Here is a 19,043-nt window from a genome sequence, read left to right as displayed (position 1 = left end):
GGGCCACCATGGCCTGCTAATTTTTAATAGAGACGAGGTTTCACCATGTTGGCCAGGCTGGTCTCCAACTCCTGGCCTCAAGCAATCCACCCGTCTCAGCCTCCCAAAGCTCTGGGGTTACAGGCATGAACTGTGTGCCTGGCTCTTAAATTTAATTTTTGATATTTAAAAATCTATACCCAAGTGTGCCCATTATTTATGCTTATTATTTATCAGATAAGCTTATTCATGCTTATTTATCAAAAGTGTTATCTCTCAGAGGGCACAAAATATCTGTGGTTAGCTCATGATATTTAAAAATCTATACCCAAGTGACAAGTAGAATTTGGTGGATTACCCAATTTTTTGATTACTTATGAATTATCCTTCATTTCAAATGACTTCTAATGTTCTAATCTCTGTCATCACTGATAATATTATTGAATTAACAAATGATTCTTAACATCTAGTAATGGAATACAATCCAAATGTTTTACCAAATTATCCTAGTATGTTTATAAGCTGAAAAGTTCTACCATATGTGACTTAACTTTTCAATAATGAGGGATGGCAGTGGGGTGTGAAACGAATCTAGAAACAAGCACGTCATCCCATGAAAGATAGTGGGGGCAAATAAATTACATGAAACTATTAAAAACAAAATATGACCAAAAGTGTTCTATAAAGCAAGATTTTTTTAAGTCAACTTAGGTATAATTTATATGAAATAAAACTCATCCATTTTAAGTGTGAGTTTGGGAAGTTTGGGAAAATGTATTCACCCATGTTAACTACAATTCCAGTCAACAAATATAAATGTTTACATTCAGGTCTAATATCCAGAATTTACAAGGAACTTAAACATATTTACAAGAAAAAAACGAACAACCCCATCAAAAAGTGGGAAAAGGATATGAACACACACTTGTGAAAAGAAGACATTTTTGCAGCCAACAAATGAAAAAAAGCTCAACATCACTGATCACCAGAAAATGCAAATCAAAACCACAATGAGATGTCATCTCATGTCAGTCAGAATGGTGATTATTAAAATGTTAGGAAACAATAGATGCTGGTGAGGCTGTGGAGAAATAGGAATGCTTTCACATTGTTGATGGGTCTGTATATTAGTTCAACCATTGTGGAAGACAGTACGGTGATTCTTCAGGGATCAAGAACCAGAAATACCTTTTGACCCAGCAATCCCATTATTGGGTACATACTCAAAGGAATAGAAATCATTCTGCTGTAAAGACACATGCACGCATATGTTTATTACAGCACTATTTACAATACCAAAGACATGGAACCAACCCAAATGCCCATCAATGATAGACTGGATAAAGAAAATGTGGTACATATACACCATGGAATACTTTGCAGCCATAAAAAGGAAGATCATGTCCTTGCAGCAACATGGATGAAGCTAGAAACCATCACCCTCAGCAAACTAACACAGGAACAGAAAACCAAACATCGCATGTTCTCACTCATAAGTGAGAGTTGAACACTGAGATCACATGGACACAGAGAGGGGAACAACACACACCAGGGCCTCTTGTGGGGGTGGGAGGTGAGGGGAGGGAACTCAAAGGATGGGTCAATAGGTGCAGCAAACCACCATGGCACACATATACTTATGTAACAAACCTGCATGTTCTGCACAAGCATGTCAGTTTTTTTTTTTTTTAGTAGAAATACAGAAAAATAAATAAATAAATAAATAAATGTTTTCTTTCTTCATCCCTTCTCTGTCAAACCTCTCACTTATTACTACACTTTGTCTGTCCTGGAATTTCACATAAATGAAATTATATAGAATGAAGACTTTGGTGTCTGGTCTTTCATTTTCACCTTAAAGGTTTTGAGATTTACCCACAGTGTTTGTATATCAGTCATTCATTTTTAACTTGGTGATTAATTTCCCTTTATATAAATACAACACAAGCTTATGATTTCACTTTTTGATAGCCATTTTAGAGTTTTCTAGTTTTTGGCTGTTACAAATAAAGCTGTCCTGAAGCATTATTCTCATGTTTTTGTGAGAAAATATGTTTTTACTTTTCTCAGATGAATACCTAGAGTGGGATTGCTGGGTCATATGGTGGTTATGTTAATCTCTGTAAGAAACTGTCTAGTAATTGTCCAAAATTTTTCTGCCATGTTGTACTCCTGCCATCAATGTATCAGAGGTCTATTATATCACATCCTCACTAACACTTATATTATCAGTCTAATTTTAGCTATTGTGGTGAAATTGTAGTGATATTGCATTATAGTAATAATTTATATTTCCTTGATGCCCAACAATGTTGAGCATCTTTTGATGAGCTTCTTTTTTGATGTTTGTTTTAATGCATTTTGCACATTTAAAAATTATCTTCTTAGTAGTGGGTTTTAAGTTTTTAAATTTTTTTAGATATGTCATTATGAGACATAAAAATTGCAAATATTTTCAGCCCATCTGTGTTTTCATTTTCATTTTATTAATGAAATTGTGAATTTTCAACAGCAAAATATTTTAACTTTGATGTTCACTTATCAATTATCTTCCTTAACTCTGGTACCTTTTTTGTCCTGTTGAAGACATTTTTGCTACCAAAGTTTACAGATTTTTTTTTCTGTGCTCTTTTCTAGAAGTTCTATAGCTTTAACTTTGACATCTAGGTTAATAATCTATTTGGACTTAAGTTTTGTGTATTTTGTGAGATATAAAAATACAGGCCGGGCGGGGTGGCTCACGCCTGTAATCCCAGCACTTTGGGAGGCCAAGGCAAGTGGATCGCCTGAGGTCAGGAGTTTGAGACCAGCCTGGCCAACATGTTGAAACCCCATCGCTACTAAAAATACAAAAATTAGCCAGGCATGGTGGCATGCACCTGTAATCCCAGCTACTCAAGAGGCTAAAGCAAGAGAATTGTTTGAACCCAGGAGGCAGAGGTTGCAGTGAGCCAAGATTGCACCATTTCACTCCAGCCTGGGTGAGAAAGCGAGACTCTGTCTCAAAATAAATAAATATAATAAAAATTAAAATACACACATATGTCTAAAATTAAATCATATGTTTCAAAATTATTTCTTAAATTGAGTGTTCTTTTCCTATTTCATTCCTTAGCACCTTTTCAAAAGTCAATTCATCATATACACAGGAGTGTATTTCTGTAATCTCTGTGTGTCCATCTTATTATTAATACCATAATTACCTGTTTATTTTAACTTTGTAGTAAATCTTAAAACTAGGATGTTTAAATTCTCTAACTGTTCTTTGCATTCAAAATTATGTTTGCTGTACTAGTTCATTTTCAAATACTTATAGATTTAAATAGCAGCTTGTACATTTCCACCAAAAAAAAAAAAGCCCACAGGCATTTTTACTGAGATGATCACATAAAATCTATAGATTAATTTAAGGATATCGTTTCAAAAATGTTGAGTGTCCCATTTTATGAACATGGTATATGTCTTTCTGTGATGGTTAATTTTATGAGTCAACTTGGCTAGACTATGCTGCCTGGTCGTTAGTCAAACACCACTGCAGATGTTGCTATAAAGGTATTTTTAAAATGTGATTAATATTAATATAACAGACTTTGAGTAAAGTAGACTAACTTCCATAATGTGTGTGCATCTTATCCAATCAGTGGGAGGCCTTAAGAGAGAAGATGGAGGCTCCCTGAAAAGGAAGAATTCAGACTGCTTTCAGACTCGACAGCAACATCAACTCCTCTCAGGACTTCCAGAGAGCTTCCCTACTCTAGAGATTTTGGATATGGCATCCCCCACAACTGTGGGAGCCATTTTCTTAAAATCAGTCTCTCTCCTTATTTAAGTACCTTTTATTGGTTCTGTTTCTCTACAGAACCCTGGCTAACTCATTCTCTCTCCTTTTACGACTCCTCTAATTTATTTTAGAAAGATGTATATTTTAGTTTTCACTATAAAATATTGTACATAGAATTTTACATTTACCACCAAGTATTTTATGTTTTGGTCTTATTGTAAACCATATGTTTAATTTTATTTTTCATTTGTTTGTTCCTAGTGTGTAGTTAAAATTAACTTTTATTACTTTCAACTAGAATTATTCAACTTTTCTAAATTCACATAGTAGTCTAGTGTATTTTAGTAGATGCTTTAGGATTATTTATAGACATGAATATTTTGTCTGCAAAAGACAGAATTCTTATTTTCAATTTGTACACCTTTAATTGCTTTTTCTTTCCTAATTTCCTTAATCCAGAAAGGAAAGGGTTATAAAAAATTATCAAATTCATATGTTCCTGTGGGAAATGACCTATGGAAATGAAAACAGGATTAATATTGAGGGAGGGAAGAATAATATTAAGAAAGTGATGGCTACATTTGGTTCTGTAAATAATTATGACTTGTTTTCATTTTTTTGTATACCTAAAATTTTTTTAAAAACACAAATTCAATACAATACTTCTGCAATAATTTCAAGCAACTTGATTATATGTTCACATATATTTTAGATATGTATTTTATCCATATTAGAAATAAAATATTTACTAACATGAAATATTTACCAAACATAGACAAGCATTCAAAAAAAAGGTGCTTTTTCAGTCTCTGAGAATGTTCTAAAAACAATGTACCAGTTTGATAAAAAGTGGTTATAAAGAAAGCAAAGTCTTTTCAGGTGTGATTTATTTCCAAAGCTGAACAGTCATTATTAAGCACGCAAAAAACACAGGGTGCAGCAACTCAAAAAAAGGTCAGTGTTTCAAAAGGGAGGTAATACTGATTGTGTACCATGCAGTGTATTCTGGTCTGGGTCCTAGGTGTTGCCTACGTCTTGCCATGGGCAGTATAGCATAAAAGACAATGCCACAAACCCTGGAGCCAAGCAATCTGGGTTCAAATTCTGTCTCACTCTTTGATCACTCTGCGATCTTTATATTTAATTTCTCTGAGCCTCAAGTTTCCTCATCTGTAAAATGCAGATAATTATTGTAGCAGCCTAATGGGATTATTACAAGGATTAAATGAGTTATTATTTGGAAATGATTTATAACTTTGCCAGACACTTATTAAGCTGTGTGTGTGTGTGTGTGTGTGTGTGTGTGTGTGTGTGTGTGTGTGAGAGAGAGAGAGAGAGATAAAATTTTAAACATATTTCACTTATGGAAGAAGGCATATTATTCATATGCCTCAAGGCAAAAGTTATTCCCATGATTAGTTCAAGAAGTTACACATTTAATTGTAAAACAGATTGCAGATTTTACTTAACAAAAAAATTTCTGTGTCCATTTTATATGGTATAACTGTTTTTAAAAGCTATTAATATTTTTCATGAGTTAACAAAAAGCTAAGATTCTCCATAATCACTCTATGTTCTCTCTTCTTGTCTCTAGTCATAATTCCTTGGTCTTCAAATGGCAGCTTAAATATGACTTTCTCAGGGAAATCTCCTTTTCTTCTTTCTAGGTTGTATTCCTGATACATGGCTTAATGAACCCTATTTTCTTGTTTTTATAGCACTCATTTGTAATTAAATACTTATTTCTGTGGTTATTCTTTTTATGTCTCTTCACAATAGGACTTTAAGCAGCTCAAGTACAAGTCTTTCTTGTCTGTAACTGCATCTTTTGTTTCTAACGAAGTGTCTGACACAAAGTATCTATAAGTTCTCTGAGAGCAGGAATCTATACATACTCTTTTTATGGCCAGCTGTTGAGCATATTTAGGATGCAATAAATATCTATTTCATGAATGAATGATGAACTGAATATTTAATAAAAATAATAAATTACTATTTTTTGTGTAATAAATCAGTCAAAAATATGTTCCACAAAGTTATGATGTTGATTTTTGGTGCTGCACTCTGAAAATACTACCTAAAGTCACTATGCAGCAATATAATTCTATCAGATTCTCCTGCATTTTTTGATAGTTTGAGCATGTGTTTGCAGTAATGACTAAGTGATAGGCAGAATTGAATGGTGGTCTCTAATATTCCGATATTCTAACTTCTAGTATACACATACCTTCTTCCAGTGATCCAACAAAACACTAACGTATGTACTACTATAAAAGGATTTTGCAGATGTAATTAAAGTCCCAACTCAGTTCACTATGCAATAGAAAGATTATATGGGCGAGCCATATGACCTTTTGAATCTAGGCCTAGAGGTTACATACAGGGAAAGTCAGAAAGATTTGAAGTGTGAAAGGAAACCCATGCAAGGGAAGTTCTCTGTTGCTGGCTTTGAAGATAATAGACACCAAGTGGCAAAAAGTAAAAACAGCTTCTAGAAGCTCAAAGGGATCCCCAGTGGACAGCCAGCAAAGAAATAGGGACTTGTGTGCTTTTAGTGCAAGGAACTGAAATTAGCCAACCACCTGAATGAGTCTGGAAATATTCTTCCCCGGACGATCAAGACAAGAACACAGCCTCGCCAACATCTTCAATGATACCCCTTTTGAGACACTGAGTACAGAACCTAGCCACACTGTATCCAGACTTCTAACCCACAGACTTGTAGCTAATGAGATTTTTTTTAATTGTTTGTACTGTTTTGTTTGAGACAGATTCTCATTCTGTTGCCCAGGCTGGAGTGCAGTGGCACGATCTCAGCTCACTGCAACCTCTGCCTCCCGGGTTCAAGCAATTCTCCTGCTTCCGCCTCCTGAATAGCTGGGATTATAGGTGCCCACGACCACACAGAGCTAATTTTTTTTTTTTTTTTTGTATTTTTAGTAGAGACGAGGTTTCACGATGTTGGCCAGGCTGGTCTTGAACTCCTGACCTCAAGTGATCCGCTGGCCTAGGCATCCCAAACTGGCATGAGCTACCGCGGGCAGCCTAATGAGGTGTTTTTTGAGCTACTAAATTCATGATAATTTGTTACACAGCAATAAAAAAACATATAATTCCGTCTATAGAGACGAGTATACTTGATTTGCATGTCCCAAGAAAAGTTTTATAGGGTTTGAATGAATTTATTTGACCATAACTTTTTAAAATTGTCTAATCATAAAATATAGACAAAACAAAGCAAATGTATTACTTTATTACAAATGTCCTATAAATAGTCAACAAGACAATGTCAATGGCAATGAAGGAGGTTTTAAACAAGATTTTTCAAACAGACATTGATATTTGGCAGGGATTTTGCTATTTATGCTTCAGTACAAAACACATGCTGACTTGTTTGTATACGCCAGAGAGATAATCCAGATTTATACATCTCAAGAGTTGGTTTCCTTCAACATCCATTGACCTTCATCACTTCTGTTTCATGTGCTTGTTTGAACCCTGTCACTTCATGTAGAAATCACACAGGGAAGAGAAAAATTACAACCCCCATTGTGTTTGAAGATTAAATCTGCACCATTTCTCTGTGTCCTCCTATTAAAGAAGTGAGCCTGCAACCTTGAGGCCACAATGAGAATAATTTTTCTGTGTTGCCGAAACAATTCATATATTCTCAGGAAAACTGCAAATGGAAGAACCAAGCAGAGAAGAGACAAGGTGAAGAGGACCTTCTGATGTGTTTCAGTAGTGAGACAGCTGCTACTAGATTGTACACAATTCCCAGCACTTCTTAGTTCTTCTTCACAATGTGTTGGGAGCAATATTGTGCATTCCTTGATTATCTGAGTCCCTAGTATTACTGTCTCGTGTTGCTTTATTACCATAATAAACTTGTGAATCATAGTAACTAACTCGGTAGGACTCCTATGGCAAATTCATTTTCATAACCTCTTTTGTTGTCACAAATGCCATCCAAAAGTGTGCCAAGTCAGCAGTTCCTTGCTGCTTATTAGTGTAGCGCATTACAGAGATTCATTTAAAATGTCAACAGATGTAATATAATGAAATATTCTACTTATAATTACAATTATGCTAACAGTTAATCATAATTGGGCCTCTGTGCCTATATTTCACTTTGCTCTAAAGACAATTGGATCTTTTCAAAAGTAGATAACCCCTTAGCAGGTGTTCTGCTTAAAACACCAACATAATGAAGTGAGCATGAAAAAGTGGTTATGGCATAAGCAACAAGGTGCAACTGAGAGGGTAGAAATTGGAGAGATCTGGAAATTAGTTATTCTTAAAGAGAAAGCAGCATTGCAAAATAAAGGAGGCTTAATGATAGCGCATAAACACATGAAAGTAAGAAGTAGGGAAAGTATGTCTTGATGTGATTAGCAAAGCATTTTGCCATTAAATTAAAACATAGGATTATATGTCAAGTCAAGTGTAAGCAAGGTGTCATCAATAGCTCATCTGATTCTTGACAATTTAGTAAAGGCAGTGACTAGAAATATCTCTTCTAATACTGATTATAATATATATTTTCTATCATACCATAATTACCTCCATTCTTTCTACATACTGTCACAAATATAACTGCAACATAAATATTATGCACCAGATACTATGAGACATTTCATAACAAATAATCAAGCTCCTCTGAATACAAAGTATGTGTTTTAGGTCCCGTTGACTTGAAAATTCTCCATAAGGAAAGGGCTTTGATTTCACGTGAAATGTGTAGTTTTAAATGGATTCCACTGAATATTGCTATCACATCCACATGCTTAATTTTAATTGTAAGTAAATAATTGTGTAAATATTGATGAGTTTTAAATTAATGGTGAAACATAGGGATAAATAATAAAAAGGTATTTGTAATATAGGTTTCAGGAAAATGTATTTGAAAGTACCCAAGGTTGTGCTTTAATTACAAAAGCTGAGTGATATCTAATAGGTACCAAATAAATAGTTATAAACAATTGGATATTCTTCCTTCCATCAGAGAATTTACAGTCTAGAAAAATACATACAATAAACAAATATCTGACTATAAATTGTGAAAACTGCTGCAGTTGAAATAAAAGTAGCAATGTGGAAGAGAAAAGCCCAGGAGACATAGTTGAGAATGAATGATCTGGAGTGTTATTTCTCACAAGGAACCATTGTAGATGACACCAGATTGCTTAGAAGGATATTTTTGGGTGGAGGGGATGGGATGAGGCTGAAAATATACACCTAAAATGTCTGAGGTGTAGGTCAATGTAAATCAGTAGACTGTGAGTGTTCCCAGGTGAAGTTGATGAAGAATCGTTTAGGGTAAGTTAAGAAACTTGAGATTTTAGTTTAACTTCATTGCAAGATCATGAAAGTATTTTAAGTATATGGAGGATGGTGACAAATTAATTTTAATTTTTCAAAACATTCCTTGGATGCTTTGTGGAGAAAGTACTGTGAGTAGGAGACATGAGTTGCAGCAGAGAGATCAATTTGGAAACTACTGCAATCATCTGGGTGAGTGATGATGATGGCTTAGGCTAAGCATTCAAAATTAGGTCTTTGAAAAAATTAAACTCCTGGAGATATCAGAATGATGGCAGAGGCTGGAAAAGGTAATGGGGAGGGGAAATAAAGAGGGAAGTGGTTAATGTGGATAAAAATACTGTTACATAGAATGAATAAAATATAGTATTTTGTAGCACAATGTGATGACTACAGTTAACAATAATTTATTGTATATTTCAAAATAGCTTGAAGAGTGGCACTGGAATGTTCCTAACACAAAGAGATGATAAATGCTTGAAGTGATGGATATTCCAATTGCTCTGATTAGATCATTACACATTGTATGCTTGTATCAAAATATCACAGGTACCCCATAAATATGTACAACTATTATATATCCATAATAATTAAAACTAAAAAATATTTATAAAATTTTGTAATGACAGAAATTAGTACTCTGGGAATGATAATCATGCATTGAGTCTCTAAAATTTTGTTTGTTTGTTTGTTTGAGACAGAGTCTCGCTCTGTGACCCAGGCTGGAGTGCAGTGGCACGATCTCGGCTCACTACAACCTCTGCCTCCCAGGTTCAAGTGATTCTCCTGCCTCAGCCTCCTGAGTAGCTGGGATTACAGGCACGTGCCATCATGCCCAGCTAATTTTTGTATTTTTAATAGAGATGGGGTTTCACCAGTTTGGTCAGGCTGGTCTGGAACTCCTGACCTCATGATCCACCCACCTTGGCCTCCCAAAGTGCTGGGATTACAGGTGTGAGCCACCGCACCCGGCCGAGTCTCTAAAGTTTTACAAGGCACAAAATCATTATCCTGTGAGTGGTTCAGGTTTGTATTTATTCATTTGTTTTTGAGGTTTTTATGCCCCAACTGGTTGCATAAGGTTTTAATGTGTAGTTTTATTAAGGTTACAATTAAATAACTATATCTGTGATGAATCCCAGTAAAACAAATATTGAGCAAAAAGACAAGAGGTAAATACCAAAAGTGAAGTAAATCCATTAAACTGTAAACTATAATAGCTTGTGTATTAACTATAGGAGCACACAATTTGCTTATCAAATTTCTATACTAATAAAAGGAAATATAGTTTCAGTTAAAAAATTCAAACAAGTTAAACTATTTCTCAGTTGAAATAAAACAATTCCTATACAGATATTCAATGAGATGTATATTCAAATGAAATACCCCACTGTAAATTTTACATATTAAAAAAAAAAACCCACCACAACTCTTTAGTACTTATTCTGAGGTGCTATGCCCAGGTTGAGGCCAATTCTTTTTGAGAATAAATTTTTGGCTTGTTACACCTGCTATGCCAAATGCTGGCTGACTCTTAATGCAGCATCAAGTCCAGGCTCTGTGTAAGCATGCACCTTAGCCTATTACAAGTTCAAGCAAATAATCCAATATTGAGGAAAGGTCATTTAAAAGTATGAACAGAATTATTATTCCAAACAGCTTTTTCCACACTGTGCTGAAGAATGTAACTAGTAATTTTTAATGAAATAATCTCTTCCAAGCCTATCTGTTAATGAGGTACAACAATGGCCCAAATATCAGAAAGGAAAACTACAGCGGTAAATGGCAGCTGGCCACATTAGAGAGCTCAAGGATTGTGCTCTCAAAGGGTTTGGGTTTGAATGTTGTCACTGTACTGAGCAATGTTTTAAGCTCTCTGAGCTTTACTTACCTGGTTATAAAATTCTGATAGGACTCACTGAACATAGTCGTTGTGAGGATGAAATGAGATGACACATCAAAAGCATCATTACAGAGTCTGATGCATGATAAGCACTTAATACATCGTGACTATTTTTCTTTACTTGTTTTAAACAGAAAATAAAGCTTATTTAATGTTGCTTCCAAAAGTTTAATGCTCGCAAAAATAATGCCAGTAAAGTTGCTCATCTAATGAAATTGGTATGTGGCAAGACGTTTTATTTCACTATAAAATGCCAGGGACCAGGAAGGTATTTTAGACGGTAACTTATCATATTATATAGAATATACACTGATCACTGCAACAATTTCTGAAAAGCAGCTCTCAAAACAGAAACAATTTCAGCTGTTCTTACCACTAAAGGAAAGTCTGGCAAGGAGATATCCGGCTGTGCCGGGGATGGAGGACTGTCACATCAGGGAAGTGACATCAAGGAAGTGTTAAGGAGGGGACACATAAAAATAGAATAGTAATACTTCATCCACTTTACTAGAAAGCACAGTCTTCATTTCAGATCAAATTATGTGCTAATCGTCTAGCCTGAGAGTGAAATGTCTATTTACAAATCAGCCTTTTACCTTCTTTTTCTTTCTCTGTAGATGTTTTAACATGGATTGACTTTAGATATCTGAGAATTTCATATATTTACCTGTTAATCATATAAAATGAATGTATAAGATAATAACCATGCTCTATCAAAATATCTTTTGTGAGCATTCTCAATGATCTTGGATCACTTATCATTAGCTCTGAATAACTAAAAGTCCTTGGTCCCAAGAGCTGACAATCAGCTCTCTCTCTGTGTCTTATAATCTAGAATACCTGACAACAAATTTTGTAAGATGGTCTCACTCTTCAGTTACCTTTCAGGCTTTCTTTACAAATGTAAAGATATGAAGGATAATGCAACATGGAATTCTTAAATTCCATCTTTCAATGTGTTTTCCTGAAATAGGAGTAATTTGGAAAATATATAAACTAATAGTCCGTAAGTGCATTTGGGACCAATAATCTGAGTGTTGCTTATTCTTTTGCCTGTTATCATCACTTAACTATATGTTATATAATACATAGGCATAAATATGGCCTCAATTCTAAGGATTTATCCCCCAGTCACGATGAGTCAGATAAACATCAAGTATATTAATAATAGACCTTTATAGAAGTGTACATTGTAACATTATTTTTGAAATTAATTGTACAGAGAGGACTGGAAGCAAGTGTCTCTAAGAAGATACTTTGCTTTTTTTTTTTTGGAAGTGTTCCAATAAAACTTTATTTACAAAAACAGGTAAGAAGATACTTTGATATGAAATAGAGTCTGGCAAGAAGCTATTGGTTTCCAATTTTCTAGTAAATACTCATGGAAAGTCAAAAACATCCAGTAAATTGTTTGAATGCAGAACAATAGGATTGGCAGTCAATCTGTTATAATCTGGGACAAATTTTCTCCAAGTGCAAGGCCTATAGAACTGGATTGAATAATGTAATAAGGACAAATTGGTTAGAGGATATTTTTCTAATCCCCTTCTTCTATTCCCTGATTTGGAAGCACAACGTAAAAAGTAAGCAAGCACTTAGGCAGCCAACAATTGGTACTTTCCTTGAGGCAACCACACTGCTACTGTTATCTCAAATCCCACTCAGAAATTGCCATTGTCATGCAACGATAGGCCACAATATTTTGGTAGGAAAATTAGAGATGTACATTGAATTCTGAGACTTGTATTGTCCAAATGTAATTTGCTGTTGGCCGACAGAGCGAGAACTTTGGTAAATTAATCACTGTGATTTCCCATATGCTTTATCCATACCAGGATCAGAGGGGCAAGAAAAATGGGCAGTTGAAAAGAATCAGTTTATCAGAGCATTATGCATTAAGTCCTCAGATAGTAGAAACTGAGCCATATGCTGATGCATATTGACCTCATATCCAAAGTTTGGTTTAGAAAGAGGTCTCAATCATCAGCCAAGAGGCTGAGATTTAATCCGAGTGAACACTGAATATTCATTTGGTAAGCACCCTACTGTTTCATATCATTCTCAGTTCCAGGACCAGTAAACCAAGAATAACCTATGATTGAAAAATGGACTCCCCTTCTTTGTCTCTGAATTGCATAGCATCGTGCTTGAAGCAATCAGTATCTATGCTGTACTGTCACATTCTCTTAGTGCCCTCTACTGCCTTTCTGGGAAGCTTGGTGACAACAGGTTGGATGACAGCTAAAGGGTATACTTTCAGGTTCCAGGGGCCAGGAAGAAAAAGAAAAAATAACAAGTGAAGATCTTCTTCTTAGAAGTTCTTAATTACTAGAAGATATATTTTTAAGCCATCCTAAGTTCCTTGTAAGAAGTATTTGTCCTTCAGTCTCAGGTCAAAGATCTGACATGAATATTTTTCAGAATATTCTATCTACAGAAATGAAGAGAAATTGTATTTTAATTGGATCATTATTAACTTACTAAGAAAAATGCTTTTTAATATGTTAAATAGTCCTTTAATTGATGATGATTTAACAATTGCTAAGTTAAATTATTGCTTTAAAATCTTCACTACATAAAAATGAAATGTTTATACTGCAGATTATGAACTCAAAAAGGCAGTACTTCCTTCCACTAGTTATTGACATTGTGATTTTATAAGCCACTAAATGATGCTGGAATGCTTTTACAATTGAGAAAGTCCAGTGCTACAGAAGAAATTGAGAATCATCCTTTTAAATGCCAGTGTTGATAAAGAGAGCAAATTATACGAAATAAAATTTTCAGGAAATAGCAAAGACAAATGAAACAAATGAGAATTGATTTAGAGCAAAGTTCATAAAGTGGTAGCAGACCTTTTTTCACATTACCACAATTACACCTTCAAAAACTCAACTAGTAGGTCTCAGAAGAATCTAGAATGGCATAGCAAAACTGTTTAGAACACAAAAAAAGAAATTATTCTGCAAAAATTAGCATAGTGTAAATAAATTTTGTACAAAGTTAATATAAAATGGAATTTAAGAGATATCAACATGTAGATATAAAATTATGTTCATACATTCGGTATCACAAACCAATTTTATAATACAAGAATACATCAGAAGATAGTTTTGCTTTGAAGTTTGTTTTATGTCAAGTCACATTTTGATATTTCTTTTTATAATAAATAAAGGTAAAAACAAATGTCAAAATGAAAAATAATGTATTTTGTACCTGGTTTGTGTTAATAGTGCAAATTGATCAATAAATATTAAAAATAAAAGGAAAAAAAAACTACAATTTGTTCTCTTTCCAAAACAGAAACAGTAAATCACACAAACACATAATTTGTTCTGTTATATATTGTAAAGGTTATGTTTATACTACGAGCTGTGAATGAGATTAATGAGTTTTCTCAGCACAGTAAACCTCCTCCACAGAAACAGAAGCTAAATTGCAATAAATCACGGGTTTATGTTCACGTATTTATGGGATAGGAAAGATTTAGAGTTCCTCTGTAGAGAAAACCATCCCAAAGTAAAAGAGAAAATTATGGCTTCCGTAACATAAAGGTAGATAAACTGGGCAAGCTCAAAATTGTGCGTTCGATACAATTTAATAATGTCAGTAATTTATTAAAAGTAATTATCATGGCACAGTTTCATGCTCATACTTCACCAGAAGTGACAAAATACTAGTTCAATATGTTACTTACCTTCATATAATTATGTATCAAGACCAATTAAATTAGAGCTGTGATTTTTCTACATTTCCTTTAAAACTCAATACCACTTTTTCTTCCAAAGGTGTGTCTGCATTATTACAGATGATACGGTGCAAATCATTGACTACAAAATATCTCATATTATCATTTCAGGCAAGAAATCAATTTTACATCACTTACTAAATATGTTTTTTTTCTTTGATTTTAGGGGAAAAACTACTAATTATATTTGACTATCTGGTGAGAGTATAATTCATGAAATTTATTTATATGCATAAAGTAGTTTCGAATATAAATTTTGTGGACAAACAGATCTTGAATAAAATCTAATATCATTTTTAAGTGATAGTGTCTCTGTCTCTTCAGTTTGTTTCATCTTACTGGAAAAATTAACTAAAGTCAAATGCATAAATACAATTATAGCAACAGTAACCCAGATGCCAGGATCCTTGTAAATGTTCTTCACCCATATCTTTAAATGAAAGATTCATTATGGGAAATAGCAGAGTGGCCTTTCTACTCAATATCTTGAAAAGAAAAAATATATATATAATCTGATATTTTTTGCTTCTGAGGAGTCATTCGATCTGCTTCAATCACAATGTAATGCTAATAAAAAAGGAAATCAGATTGTTTCCAAAAAATCAAGATCATTTCAAGTGAAAGATTCCAAAGTTTTAAAATTCTCATGAGAGGATCAAGAAAATAATTTCAATCCCTGCAAATATCAGTACAGTAATGAAGTTGAGCAAATATTGTAAGGTCCAGAGTGTCATATTTAGACATTTTAAATGGACTGCCTTTCTCTTCCATCTTCAGAAAGAGAAAGATCAGACAAGCCACGTAGCTATACTTAGATCATTTATGCTTACAAGAGAGTAAAAAGTCTTTGCTAAAATTACACAGCCTCAATTAATTCTTCATGGAGAAGAGACTTTTGATGGAGGAACAAGACATTACTCAGATCTGAGAAATGTAACTTTTCTAACAGATTTTATCAGGTTTTTTGAGAAATGTGTGTCCAGTAGTAGATGAACAATAACTTTCATATTCTTAAAATACTAGAATTCATCCAGTTTAAATATTTCCAAATAATAGATATTTAATGAGCAGTAGTTAACAAAGAACCAGAAGTACAAACATTAATAATGCAAAATATTACCCTTAAAGGGGTGACGAATAATCCATGGGTGGAAATAAGACAAAATTAATATAATATAATATGATATAATAAAGATTTTGATATCTTCGGGAAAAAAGACATAACTTTTTAAAACAATATGCAACTTCAATAAAAGAGCATACTATAATTTTTAGTGATTTCTAAATGAATAGCATATTTACAAAAGATAAACTGTTTCTGATTTGGCACCTTTACAGATAGCATGGTGTTATCAAACAACTCAGTCCATATACAGGTTTAATGAATATCCCTTATCTGAAATGCTTAGGGCCAGAATTGTTTTGGATTTCTGGTTTTCTTCAATTTTGGAATACTTGCATATACATAATGAGATATCTTGGGGGTGGGACCCAAGTCTAAACATAAAATACATTTGTGAATTACACATATAGCCTGAAGGTGATTTTAAACAATATTCTTAATAATTTTGTGCATGAAACAAAATTTGTGTTAATAATTTTTATCTGGAATTTTCCACTTGTGGTGTCACATGAGTGCTCAAAATGTTTTTGATTTTGGAGCATTTTGGATTTCAGATTTTCAAATTGAGAATGCTCGACTTGTAGTATTGAAATTCTCATATGACACCTTTCCATGTACAGTCTGTACTCACATGTTTTGACCCTTCTAGTGTTGTCAGACTATTTGTTATCAATAATCAGCAAGTAAGATAGATATATTATTTTTATTTCATTACAGAAACCAACAATTATTTGTCTTATTCCTAGACAAATTGCTTCACTTCTATCTGAACATGGAAAACTATAAAAAGGTTAACTGCATTCGCACTGTGTTAACTGTGTTCATACTTCTTCAGAAATTTCGTATTGGTTTGATAGAAATTATATTTTATAAAAAATTATAAAACACCATACTTTAACAAAGTAAGCCAATCAATATACTTAAAGTTGTACAATGTAAGATGAGGTTCAGAAGTAAGTTATAACTAACTACGGCACTTTCTTAAAACTTACTCATTTAAGTAAGTAAGAAGTAAGTTATAACTAACTTCAGCACTTTCTTAAAACTTACTCATTTACGGCCAGGTGCGGTGGTTCACGCCTGTAATCCCAGCACGGAGGCGGGCGGATCACCAGGTCAGGAGATCGAGACCATCCTGGCTAACACAGTGAAACTCCATCTCTACTAAAAATACAAAAAATTAGCCGGGCGTGGTGGCAGGCGCCTGTAGTCCCAGCTACTCAAGAGGCTGAGGCAGGAAAATGGCGTGAACCCGGGAGGCGGAGCTTGAGGTGAGCGGAGATGGCGCGAACCCGGGAGGCGGAGCTTGCAGTGAGCGGAGATGGCGCCTTTGCACTCCAGCCTGGGAGACAGAGTAAGACTCCGTCTCAAAAACGAACAAACAAAAAACAAACCAAAAAACCCTACTCACTTACAATCGGCTTTACGTATAAAAGTTTTAAATCTTTTCAATTTCAAGAAAATTAGTATATTAAGGAAGTACATAAATTTATTTTGTAATAACGTTAATGAATAAAATTTTATAAATGAAAATAAAGTTATTCCCACAGCAAAATAACTCTTTCCCCTCATTTATATATGGCACAAAGTCTTGCATAATTAAAAATTAGTTCCAGAATGCAAAAGCTCAGGTTAACTAAAATGTTGTTAATGAAGGGTTGGGGAGAAGCAAAGAAATGTTTAACGGATTCAAGCTGCATTAAGATCTGTATAACACCCAAAGCTAGTAAAATTATATCAAGTTTAGTGTACCATAAATAGGCAGATAAACCAGACTAACATGAAACTGCTAGTAGAGATATTTATTTTTCATTAACCTTCAAAAGAATTCAGATTTTTCAATAACTAAAACTCTAGGCACATAATCCTACTAGTGAAATTTATCAAACGTAAAAAGAAGAAATAAGACTAAATATACTCAAATCTTGCTAAAATATAGAGCAAGTAGAAATATGCTCCAACTTAGCTCATGAGACCAATATAATCTTAATACCTAAACATGAAAACATTACAAACAAAATTACAGATATCAATAATAAAGAGAAAAAAGCCCTTGAAAATATAAACAAATACAATTAATCAATGTATAATAAAATATAATACAGCACATGTCTAGATTATGTTTACCTCAGGAATGTAGGAATAGTTAACTCAAAAATTAATCAATCACTACAATAACAGAAAAAATGAGCACAATTATATAATCATCTCAATAGACGTAAAAAAATGTTCCACAAAATTAAACACCTGCTTTTACTTAAAAGACTCAGCAAATGGCCACTGGTGGTGGCTCATGCCTGTAATCCCAGAATTTGGGAGACTGAGGTGGGATGATTGCTTGAGGCCAGGAATTAGAGACCGGACTGGACAACATAACAAGACCCTTTCTCTACTCATATTAAAAAAAAAAAAACCTCAGTAAATGAGAAATGAATACAGAGCATCTGTAAAAATCTATATCTAATATACTTAATTCTATAGAACTTACTGCTTTCTCTGAAATATTTTAAACATGGGAAGGAAATACACTGTCAGAATTTCTATTTGAATTTATACTGAGGACCAAGTCAGAATATTAAAAGGCAAAAAAGAAACAAATAAAAGAACTAAAGGAAAGGAAGACTGTAGTAAAAAAATATATATAACTGCCTCTATTCACGGACAGAATTGTTTATATAGGATCCTAATATGTAAAATCCTAAAGAAACTGCAAAATAACTAAAACTACAAGTGAATACTGAAAGTTTATGAGATACAAAATAAATATACACAAATTAATTTAATTTCTACATATTTTGAGCAAAACTGGCAGCTTAAAACTACTTCACAACAGTGTTAAAAACATAAATCTGTTAGGAAAAATCAGGCTGTAGATGGGCATGTCTTTTATACTGGAATCTATAAAATACTGTTAAGAGGAATTTTAAAAGACCTGAAAACTGGAGAGAAATATTCATGGAATGGAAAGATTAATATGGTAAAAATGTAACTTCTTCAAGTTGATCTATAATTTCATTTTAATATCCATCATAATCTCAACAAAATTTTGGGTTTTCCTTTTGTTTTATTAAATAGTAAATTACAAGCAGGTATTAAAATTTACTTGCAAATATTAAGAGCTTAATACACTTAGATAAATCTTGAAGAAGAACAAATTTAAAAGACCTGACTTAAGTATTTAGTATAA

The sequence above is a fragment of the Pan troglodytes genome, chromosome 14 (assembly GCF_028858775.2).
Source record: "Pan troglodytes isolate AG18354 chromosome 14, NHGRI_mPanTro3-v2.0_pri, whole genome shotgun sequence".
Taxonomy (NCBI): domain Eukaryota; kingdom Metazoa; phylum Chordata; class Mammalia; order Primates; family Hominidae; genus Pan; species Pan troglodytes.
The sequence above is the reverse complement of the archived record's forward strand: the minus strand, read 5'-3'. Positions refer to the sequence as shown.